The following is a 10,313-nucleotide window of genomic DNA, read 5'->3' on the forward strand; positions in this document are numbered from 1 at the left end:
CGTTCAACGCGATCGATCTGATGGTAACGAACATCAAAAGTATTATGTTCCTCATCTCTATGCAATTTTACAAATTATAGAAGTTAAAGTAACATTTTCGGAATAAAAATTATTCAATGATATTTATTTATCAGGGATTAAAAAATCGATATTTTACGAATTCGTTCGTCTCGTACTATCGATCTCTCGTAGGTAATATATGCGTTATATATACCTTATCTCTATGCATTTTTAAATATTAGTGAAGATAGAAAAATAAATTAGTCAAAATAAACGATTTGATATTTCTCGTTTTTTTGTCTTTTTCCTTTTTTGTTGTTTTTCTCTCTTTTTTTTTTTTTAATGAGAATTCGACGTGCTCAAAAATAATAGTTCTCGTCTCGTATGATCGAACTTGTTGAACTTTACGTTCCACGTTCCTGTGTATCCTTCCGTTTTCTTTTTTATAAGTAAAAAAGACAGAATTTTTTTTTTTTTTTTCTACAAATAAACGATTCAATATTTTTCATTTTCGTTTTTCTTTTCTTTTTTTTTTTCCTCGACGGAATCGAAAATTTTTCAAAATAATCATTCGGCACGAATATTCAACCTTACTCAACAAACTTTAAACGTCCCATCTCTATATATTTTTCAAGGTTAAAGAAAGCAGATAAACTCTTTAGAGATAAATGATTTAATGGTTCTCGTTTTTCATCAGGAGAATTTGACTTTTTGTTTCTTTCTTTCTTTCTTTGTTTTTTTTTTTTCCTTTTCCTTCCTTTATTTATTTATTTTCTTTTTTTCCTTTTTTTTTTCTTTTTTTTGGACAGATACTTTTAAGAAATAATTATACTCTCGACGTGATCGAACTGACTCAACAAATTTTACATATCCGTTTTATATGTATTTTTTAAATATCGAAAAAGCAATTTCTTTCTTATTGTTTTTCTTTCTTTTTTTATTTTTTCTTTTTTTTTTTTTTTCTTTTAACGAGATAAACGAATATATGTTTTTCATGAATATATATTTTTATTATTATTATTATTATTACTATTATTCGTTCTACGTCGTTGACCTGACTCAACAAATTTTGCGCTAAGTAATCTCTACATTTTTCAAGTTTCGTGAAAGCGATTGAATTTTTCTTTTTTTTTCTTTTTTTCTTTTTTTTTTTTTTTCTTTTGAGATAATCGATTCAACGAGGTCCTCATTTTTTTCGCCGAAAAATTTGCTTTTCTTTTTTCCTTTTTCCTTTTCCTTTATGAGAGAAACATCTTTTGGAAACAATTATACAGTTTTACGCGTCTGATCTCTATCATAGTCTTCAAAGTTTTGAGAAAGTAGATTAATTTAATTTTGTTTTATTCTTATTTGTTAAAGATAATCAATTCAATAATACGCTCTTCATTTTTTGGTGAAAGATTTTTTTAGATTTTTTTCTTTCTCTCTCTCTCTCTCTCTCTCTCTCTCTCTTTTTTTTTTTTTTTTACATAATCCTACGTTCCACGTGATTGTTCTGTCCCAATGAACATCACGCGTCTAATCTATATACATATATCTTCTCAAAATTTCGAAAAAGCTAATATTAATTTTGGTCGAGATAAACGATACGATAATATCTTATATATATATATATATATATATATATATATATATATATATATATATTTTTTTTTTTTTTTTAATTATTTATTATATTTATTTTTATTTTTATTATATTATTTTTCTTCAGCTTTTTGAAATTCTTATTTTTCATTCATTTCATACGATCAACCTAAAAATCATGGTCAAAAGTATACAATTTCTTTCTTTCTTTCTTTTTTCTTCTTTTTTTTTTTTCGTAACGCACATCCTTGGCATCGATCAATTCGTATCCATCATTACGTAAGTTCACTAGCGGTGAACAAATAAGTTAAGTTCATTGGCGGTGTCAAATAGTTGAGATCGTCTTTTCACAATTTACCGGGACGGTCAAGTTAGAGGGCAAAGGTCGAATTCGGCAGAGGGGGCCACGGCAGGTTTTTCACTTTTGACCTGACTCTCTCATTGACGTGTTACGTGTCTCGTCTATGTATGTGTATATGTATATATACATGTATGTGTATATGTATATGTATGTGTGTATATATGTTATAAATATTTTAAAAATTAAATATTAAATAAATATTTTTAAATAAAATAATAAAACTTCATATCGGAAGTAATATAAATGATTTAATTTCTTCTTCTTTTCTTTTTCTTTTTACTTCCTCTTATTTCTTTCATTTTTTTTCTTCTTCTTCTTCTTCTTCTTCTTCTTCTTCTTTTCTGGCGGGAAATATCAACATTTTTAAAAACTAATATTTCGTGTCACGCAATCGAACGTAACTTAGAAATTTATTGAGCGTTGCGTGTCCTCTTCCTAATTTTCCCCCTTCCTGTCGTACACCCGTCCAACCAGTCTCGCTCCTCCCTTTATTTATACATTTATAAATAAGGTACAGTGAAACTTAATTAAAGTATTATAAATGATTTAACGTTCTTCTATTTTTTATTCTCTTGCAGGAAATTTCAAAATTTTTTTAAAACCGATAGTTCACATTTAGACAGGATCAATGGCTTAATGTGACGATTTATCGAACATTACGTATTCCCCTCTGCGTATACGTTTTTTTTTCCTTTTTTTTTCATTTCCTTTTTCCTTTGGTTTTTTTTCTTTCTTTTTTTTTTTTTTTTTTTTTTTTTTCTTTTTTTTTTAACAAGCTACAACAGAAATTAATATCAAAAGTATTATAAATCATTCTTCTTCTTCTTGTTTTTTTTTTCTCCTTTCTTTCTTTCTTTCTTCCTTCCTTTTCTTTTCATTTATATCCTTCGGAGGGAAATTTCGACATTTTGAGAACTAATAGTTCGTGTCACACGGTCAGATCTGACGCAATGTCGTGACACGTGCATTACGACGTTCTACGTTTCTTTATGCATTTTAAAAACTCGTCTTACACGTCGCCAATCGATCGGCAAACATTTACTTTGGTGGAACTCTAGTACGTGAGTTTAGCCGTTTAGTACGTTCATATGTTCAGAGAATTGACAATGAAATGAGATGCAGCGTCGACCGAAAAACATACGATGAAATTAACGTACCGTCAACATAAAGAAAAATGTTGGTTGGTTCGATCAATGGATCCGATTGATCGATCGATCGATCATTATTTATCCTTTTTTCTTAAAGTTTTTCTCGGGATATGTTTTGCTAATGAACGTAATAAACATATTCGACTAACCGTGACATTACTGCTTTACTTATGAAAAGTTTTTTGCAAAATATTATTCAAAATGGCGAATGAGGAAGACGATGAGGAATATCTCCCTCTCTTCCTTCCTCTCCCTCTCTCTTTTTCTCTGTATATGTATATGTGTTGTATGTAACTTATTATTAATTCTTTTTCTCTACGAAGATGTTTGTAGAGTGAACAATGGAGAAGAAGAAAAGGAAGAAGATAAAAAAAAGATAAAAGAAAAGAAAAGAGAAAAAAATGTCGATGAGATAAGCATGAACAATTTCAAAAGGATAATTCTCTTTTCTGAGGACGATTTATCTTTTTTCTTTTTTTCTTTCTCTCTATCTATCGTCATTTAATATATCATCTTGTTACTGCTACTGCTACTGCTGCTGTTGTTGTCGTTGTTGTTGTTGTTGTTATTGTTCATAAACAAAGGATGTGTTCCTTTCGATAGCTCAACGACATAAATATATATTAGAATGTGCTCGATGACTCATTAAATGATACCGGTTAACTGTATTTAACGTTTACTTCGGAGTAATGAAAACTATCGTGAATGTTTATTATCTTATCAATTGGATGTATACCAATGATAATATCAAATTCGGGAAGACAAAATTTTTCACCATGGCCGAGCAATAAAAAGGAAAAAATAATAATCCTTGAATAAATGACAATTTGAATGTAGGGGAAAAAGAAAAAAAAAAAAAAAAAAGAAAAAAAGAGATAAAGAAAAGAAGAAAAAAACCAAAAGAACAAAAATAAAAAAAAAAAAAAAAAAAGAATAAGAAACGAAAAAGAAAACAAACATTTGGATTTTAAAAGAAAAATAACCTTTCAATGTAATATTCGTCTTAAAATAATGTATCACCGTACAAAGAAATAAATCAATAGATGTCAAGATTTTGTTATCTATGATTTCCTTTTTTCTTTTCTTTTCTTTTTTTTTCTTTTTTTGTCTCTTTCTCTCTATTCAGTAATTCATTGGAAAAAAAAAAAACGACCGATGCAGTGAATATGTGAATATGTGTTTCTTTCATTTTTCTTATTTTTCTTTTTATTTATTTACTTTTTTCTTCTTTTCAAAATATCCATTGCAATGATCTATAACTTATTAAAAGTTGTAAATAAATAAAGAATATGTGCGTGTGTATGCATGCGTGAGAAAGAGAGAGAAAGAGAGAGAGAGACAGAGAGAGAGAGAGAGAGAGAGAGAGAGATAAAGAGAGAAACGAAAAAAATTAGCATAAGAGTAACCTTATAATTGAAAATAAAACGTTTGTTTGGCCATTAAATATTTCCATCCTCGTTATTCTCGATTCTTGACGAGAAGCTGAGCTCTGTTTCGAGTACTTAATTACTGTCGTCGTTTTATCTCTAATCGATTCTGAACAGAAGAGTGCTTTTTGTTTTTTCCTTTTTTTCTTTCTTTTTTTTCTGCCTTTTTCTCTTCCTTTTTCGTTTTCTCAATAACGAGTTAAAATATTTTTGCATTTTTTTTTATATTCTTTATTTTTCTTTTTTTTTTTTTTTAATATTCTATCCACTCTCAAGATATAACACAAGACAAACGGACGAACGAAGAATGAAAGAGAGTCAGAGAGAGAGAGAGAGACAGAGAATGATTATGTTCATTCGAATGATCGAATGGTTATTTCCACGATCTTGAAAAGAAATTCAGACATTCATGGACCGCAAATAAGTCACGCGATCGAGTGTTTACGTGAGATAAGAAACGAAATAATGAAAAGTTCGAAGAAAGAGATATTGAAACATAGAAATAGAGAGACAGAGCCATACAAAGAGAGAGAAAGAGAGAAAGAGAGAGAGAGAGAGAGAGAGAGAGAGAGAAGGAGAGAGGGAGAGGGAGAAAAAGAGTGGGGGAAGAGTACAGTTGATCTTCTCTTCTTATTAATTCATTTGTTTCTATCATGATACCGTTAATTTACCGCTTTCTCCATTTTTCTTCTCGTTTCTCTTCCTCGTATGTACCAGCCCGATTTAATTTTTAAATGAACATTTATATAAACGTCATACATATATATATATATATATATATATATATGAGCGCGTGCCTATGTGATAAACGTCATATATATATATATATATATCTGACGTTTATCATTTATATGATGTCCACTTTTTGAAAATAATCTACATAAAATTATCATTATTGTAATAATTCATTCGTTGGCGATAGATCACTGAGTTCGTTACCATAAACGTTGTCGAAATCTTTTTGAAAGAATCTAAAGCTATGATAAATAACCCGAGTGTTCGCGTAATAAAGAAAAGAGAGAGAGCTAGAGAGAGAGAGAGAGAAAGAGAAAGAGAGAAAAATAGAGAGAGTATTTAAACGAATGAAATCCAAGGCTAATCTTCAGAAAATAAGATAGACTCTGACGTCCTTGAGGAGGTTTTTCGTTAATAAATCTAATACACGTTTCGAATGCATGACAAATCGAAGGTTGCATCCTGTACGAGATGTATGATAAGCTATAATAAACTCATAAGAGTAATCCCCAAGGAGGTCAAGCGATAACCCCCGTAAGAAGAAGCACCACTCCGACATCTTGGATATGCGGACGTTCACCACTATTGGTTTACTGCATCGGTCAATGAGACTTCGATTTGGCACCTTTTGTCAATCTTTTGACAACGTTCATTGCGATTGTCTGGCTTAAAAAAGAAATAAAAAAAAAAGAAAAAAAAGAAAAACAAAAAAAAAAAGAAGAAGAAAAATAAATGAATAAAAAATGAAAATATAAAAGGAAAAAAGAGTAAAAAGAGAAGCAGACAACAAAGAGATATAAATAAATAAATGAATGAATGAATGAATGAATGAATAAATGAATGTATGAATAAATAAATGGATATATAAATAAATAAATATATATATATAAATAAATAAATAGGTATATAAATAAATAAATGGATATATAAATAAATAAATAAATAAATAAATAAATAAATAAATAAATAAATAAATAATAAAGAGCAACTACGTCTGATAGATTGTAAAATGTTAAATAAAAATTTGAAATCGTCGATAAAAAAAGGAATAGATACGTATGTATGCAAATATCTATATTAAATGTACAAAATATTTTGTAACTATTAAAGTGAATATTTTTTAAAAATTGTAAAGAATATTTTTTGAATAAATTGTGAAATGTAAAATAAAAGTTAAAATTGTAGATAAAAAGTAGATACATATTGATGAAATTTTTATCACTTTGTTTATTGTACAGAATATGCTTTAAATATATTATAAAATTATTACTACAAAATTGTCTTTTATTTTTCTTTTTTCTTAATATATATTTTATTTTTTATTATTTCTTTTTTCCTTTTATATATATATATATATATATATACACATACACACATACATACACACAATATATACAATATATACATACATACACAATATATATGTATATATATATATTAGGTTGGAAACTATGAAACGGGCGTTTTTGTTTAGTTATTTATTTTCATTCAACGCCTGTTTCATAGTTTCCAACCTAATATATATATACAATATTTCTTTTATGATCAAATTTTTTCGTAACCAAAAAATGGAACCGTGACCTTCGAGAATGCTACAATTGTAACAACTTTTACTTACTGATATTTGTTCGCGACGAAGAAGAAGATAAAGAAGAAAATTTTCCCGGTAAGAGATATATGCCTCTACGATGTTCCGAGAGTAATATATAATTAAGTTAGTCGATCTTTATAATCATATCGTATAAACCTTCATATAGTAGAATAGGGAAGACGAGTAGTAACAGTTAGATATTTTTTTTGGTTTGTCAAAACTTACAGATAACGAAAAGAGGAATGCATTGGGTAGGGGAATAGTGGATGAGAAGGATGAGGAGAAGAGGATTTATAGTGTGCTTTGGGGGAGAGGAATGCGGAGGAGCTGAGGGAAGAAGAGGCGAAGACAAGAAGAAGAAGAAGAAAACAGAGAGAAAGAGAGAGAGAGAGAGAGAAATTGATAAGAGATTATCGACGATTAGTCGGTACATAATATCTTAGATTAGATGTGTTTCCTTCTGTTAACTGCGTGTCCACGACAGACAGACAGATAGAGAGAGAGAGAGAGAGAGAGAGAGAGAGAGAGAACAAGAGAAAAAGAAAGAGAAAGAAAGAGAGAGAGAGAGAGAGAGAGAGAGAGAGAGAGAAGTCATTCTTATCGTTCGTTTCGCTTCGATTGCATTGTCTGTAAACTGTTTTAAAATAGGAAAAAAAAATATTTGAAGAACTAATCTCTTCCTCTCTCTCTCTCTCTTTCTCTCTCTCTCTTTCTCTCACTCTCTCTTCTCTCTCACTCTCTTTTAGTAAATCAATTTGGTTGCTCATCAATTTATATTATATACGTAGATATCGTTTTGTGAAATTGTTTAAGATAAGAAAAAAGGAGGGAAAAAAAAGAAAGAAAAAAGAAAAAAAAAAAAATTAATAAATGTAAAACTATTTGCAAAAAGGCCGAAAAGCAAGGCCGAACGTTGCGAGGTTTAACAACAGATAAGAAAATATAAGAGAGAGGAAGAGAGAGAGAAAGAGAGAGAGAGAGAGAGAGAAAGAGAGAGAGAAAGAACTTATAATAACGATACGTTTACATCGAAATATATATGTATATGTATATACATACATATATAAATAGATATATACGTTAAATAAAATGGATAAGGATGCCAGAAGGAAAAGTACAGACTTCGGGAGAAGAAGAACGGAACTGTTACGAATTATTTTTAATTAATTTCGTCTCTTTTTCTCTCTCTTTTTCTCTTTTTTCTTTTGCTTTATTTTCCTCTTTCTCTCTCCCTTTCTCTCTCTCTCTCTCTCTCTCTCTCTCTCTCTCTTTCTCTCTCTTTCCCTCCCTCTCTTTCTCTTCTTCTTTCTCATTCTTATTTTTAATTTTTCTTTCTTCTTTTTTTTTATTTTTTTTTTATATATATATATATATATATATATATATATATATATATATATTTTCATTTTTTTTTATTTACTTCATATCTTCTCTTTTCTTTTAAAAATTTTGCCAATCGCTTGAAAACGATCGTTCGCTTATCGTTTCTCTTTAATTGCTTATTAATCATCTTGCAAATTCATATTGACGAGTAACAACACGCACTCGACACGCATACTCCTCGTTGTCTATCATATTGCGCGATAAATAGTTAATATGTTTTAAACAACATAATGATACAATATAAAAGTCTTATACTGTATGACAAACTGTATGATAATATGATCGTACATATGTATGTAAACAAACGCTCGTGTATGCACACACCTACGCACGTACACATACAGACATGTATGCATATATGTACGTACGTATGTATGTATGTATCTCATTGTCAGAATAAATTCATTTAATTGTATATATATATATATATATATATATATATATATATATATATATATATATATATACCGCGTATCAATCCGTGGTATATAATCACACATACTTGGTATATAATTAAATTCTACAAAGTATTTTTATTATTTCGTTAGATTACGAAGGAATATGAGTCAAAGAAAAGGAAAAGAATAGAAAAAGAAAAAGAAAAGAAAAATAAAGAAAGGAAAGAAAAGAAAGAAGAACAACGTAAGATTCTATCGTTATGTGTCTTAATAAGAAACAATCTCTCCTTGTAATTTATAATAATAATAATAATCAATAATAATAATAATAATAATAATAATAATAATAATAATAATAATAATAATAATAATAATAATAATAATAATAATAAAAATAATAATAATAATAATAATAATAATAATAATAATAATAATAATGACGATAATGATAATAATAATAATAAATTTTTTTCGTTGAAATTAGATGTGACGTCGTTGGAAAAAAATGGAATAGGAATCATCGGCATGATGATGAACGAACGTGAGAATTTGCGTTTAACAATTAGACGATTAGGTTTCTACTTAATTGCTTATAATCGATATCAACTTAATGTTTCAATTATTATTATTATTATTATAAAACTTCGTCAAAAAGGAAATTCGTTGAATCGTTTTGATTATCTTTCTTCTTCTTCTTCTTCTTTTTTTTTTCTTACTTTTTCCCTTTTTCTATTTTTCTTTTCTCATTCTTTTCTTTTCCTTTATCTTGTTCCTATTTCCCTATTTTTTTTTTCTTTTTCTTTCATTTAATTTCCATTCAGTTGTTTTTCCTACTTTTTCAGTTTTATTTCTTTTTTATTTTTCTTTTTGTTTTGCTTTTATTAGCCAATAAAACGCACAAAAGGTATTTCAATGGAGAACGGTCTACGAGCGCCAACGTTATTGAAAACACGTTTTGCATAAAATAGTAATAGCTTGGGGGAAAAAAGAAAAAAAAAAAGAAAAAAAAAAAGGAAAGAAAAAGAACTAGACGACATGTTGACGATATTACGGCGACTAATCTATCGTTAAGAAAATATAGTTGACGTCCTCCACCGACTTCGATTGGTTTTCTCGAAGAGGTCACGAAGTCGTTGTATTGCAAACTTGATTGTCGCACGTGTAAGCACCTAACTCTTTTTCTCTCTTTTTTCTATTTCTTTTTTCTTTTTTTTTTTTTTTTCTTTCTTTTTGCCTTTCCTTTTATCTTTCATATATCTAACTATTTCTATCGTCGTTTTATCATTTACGTAATCTTGTCCTGGAAATATTGCATTTCGATATATCATCATTATTTTCTCCTATCTCTCTCTCCGTCTCTCTCTCTCTCTCTCTCTCTCTCTCTCTCTCTCTCTCGCTCACTATTACTTTCGCTCTTTCTTCCTTTTACAGATACAGTATTGTAGATTATTTTCTCTTTCTATTTTATTATATATATATGTATATATAAATACACATAATAAAATTATATATATATATGCATATAATATAAATAATATAATTAACAGGGTGGGCGAAAAATTCTAAAAATTTCTAAAATTTCTCAAAATTTTTAAGTCATCTTAAACGATCAATTAATTCTTTTCGAATCCTTTCAAAGATAAAGTTTTTCTTTCTTTTGTGTTTTTTTCTTCTTTTTTCTTTTTT

The 10,313-nt window shown here is 28.3% G+C and overlaps 1 long non-coding RNA gene across 1 annotated transcript in view; it reads left to right on the top strand.

Annotated features, from left to right (window-relative positions):
• The window catches only part of LOC124954152, a 9,073-nt gene extending 3,039 nt beyond the window's left edge, over window positions 1-6,034 (top strand). Inside the window, exon 3 of the long non-coding RNA XR_007102467.1 lies at window positions 5,710-6,034. This is a non-coding gene — a long non-coding RNA (uncharacterized LOC124954152). The remainder of the gene's footprint in view (window positions 1-5,709) is intronic.
• The last annotated feature ends 4,279 nt before the right edge of the window (window positions 6,035-10,313 follow it).

Source organism: Vespa velutina, chromosome 14 (assembly GCF_912470025.1).
Source record: "Vespa velutina chromosome 14, iVesVel2.1, whole genome shotgun sequence".
Taxonomy (NCBI): domain Eukaryota; kingdom Metazoa; phylum Arthropoda; class Insecta; order Hymenoptera; family Vespidae; genus Vespa; species Vespa velutina.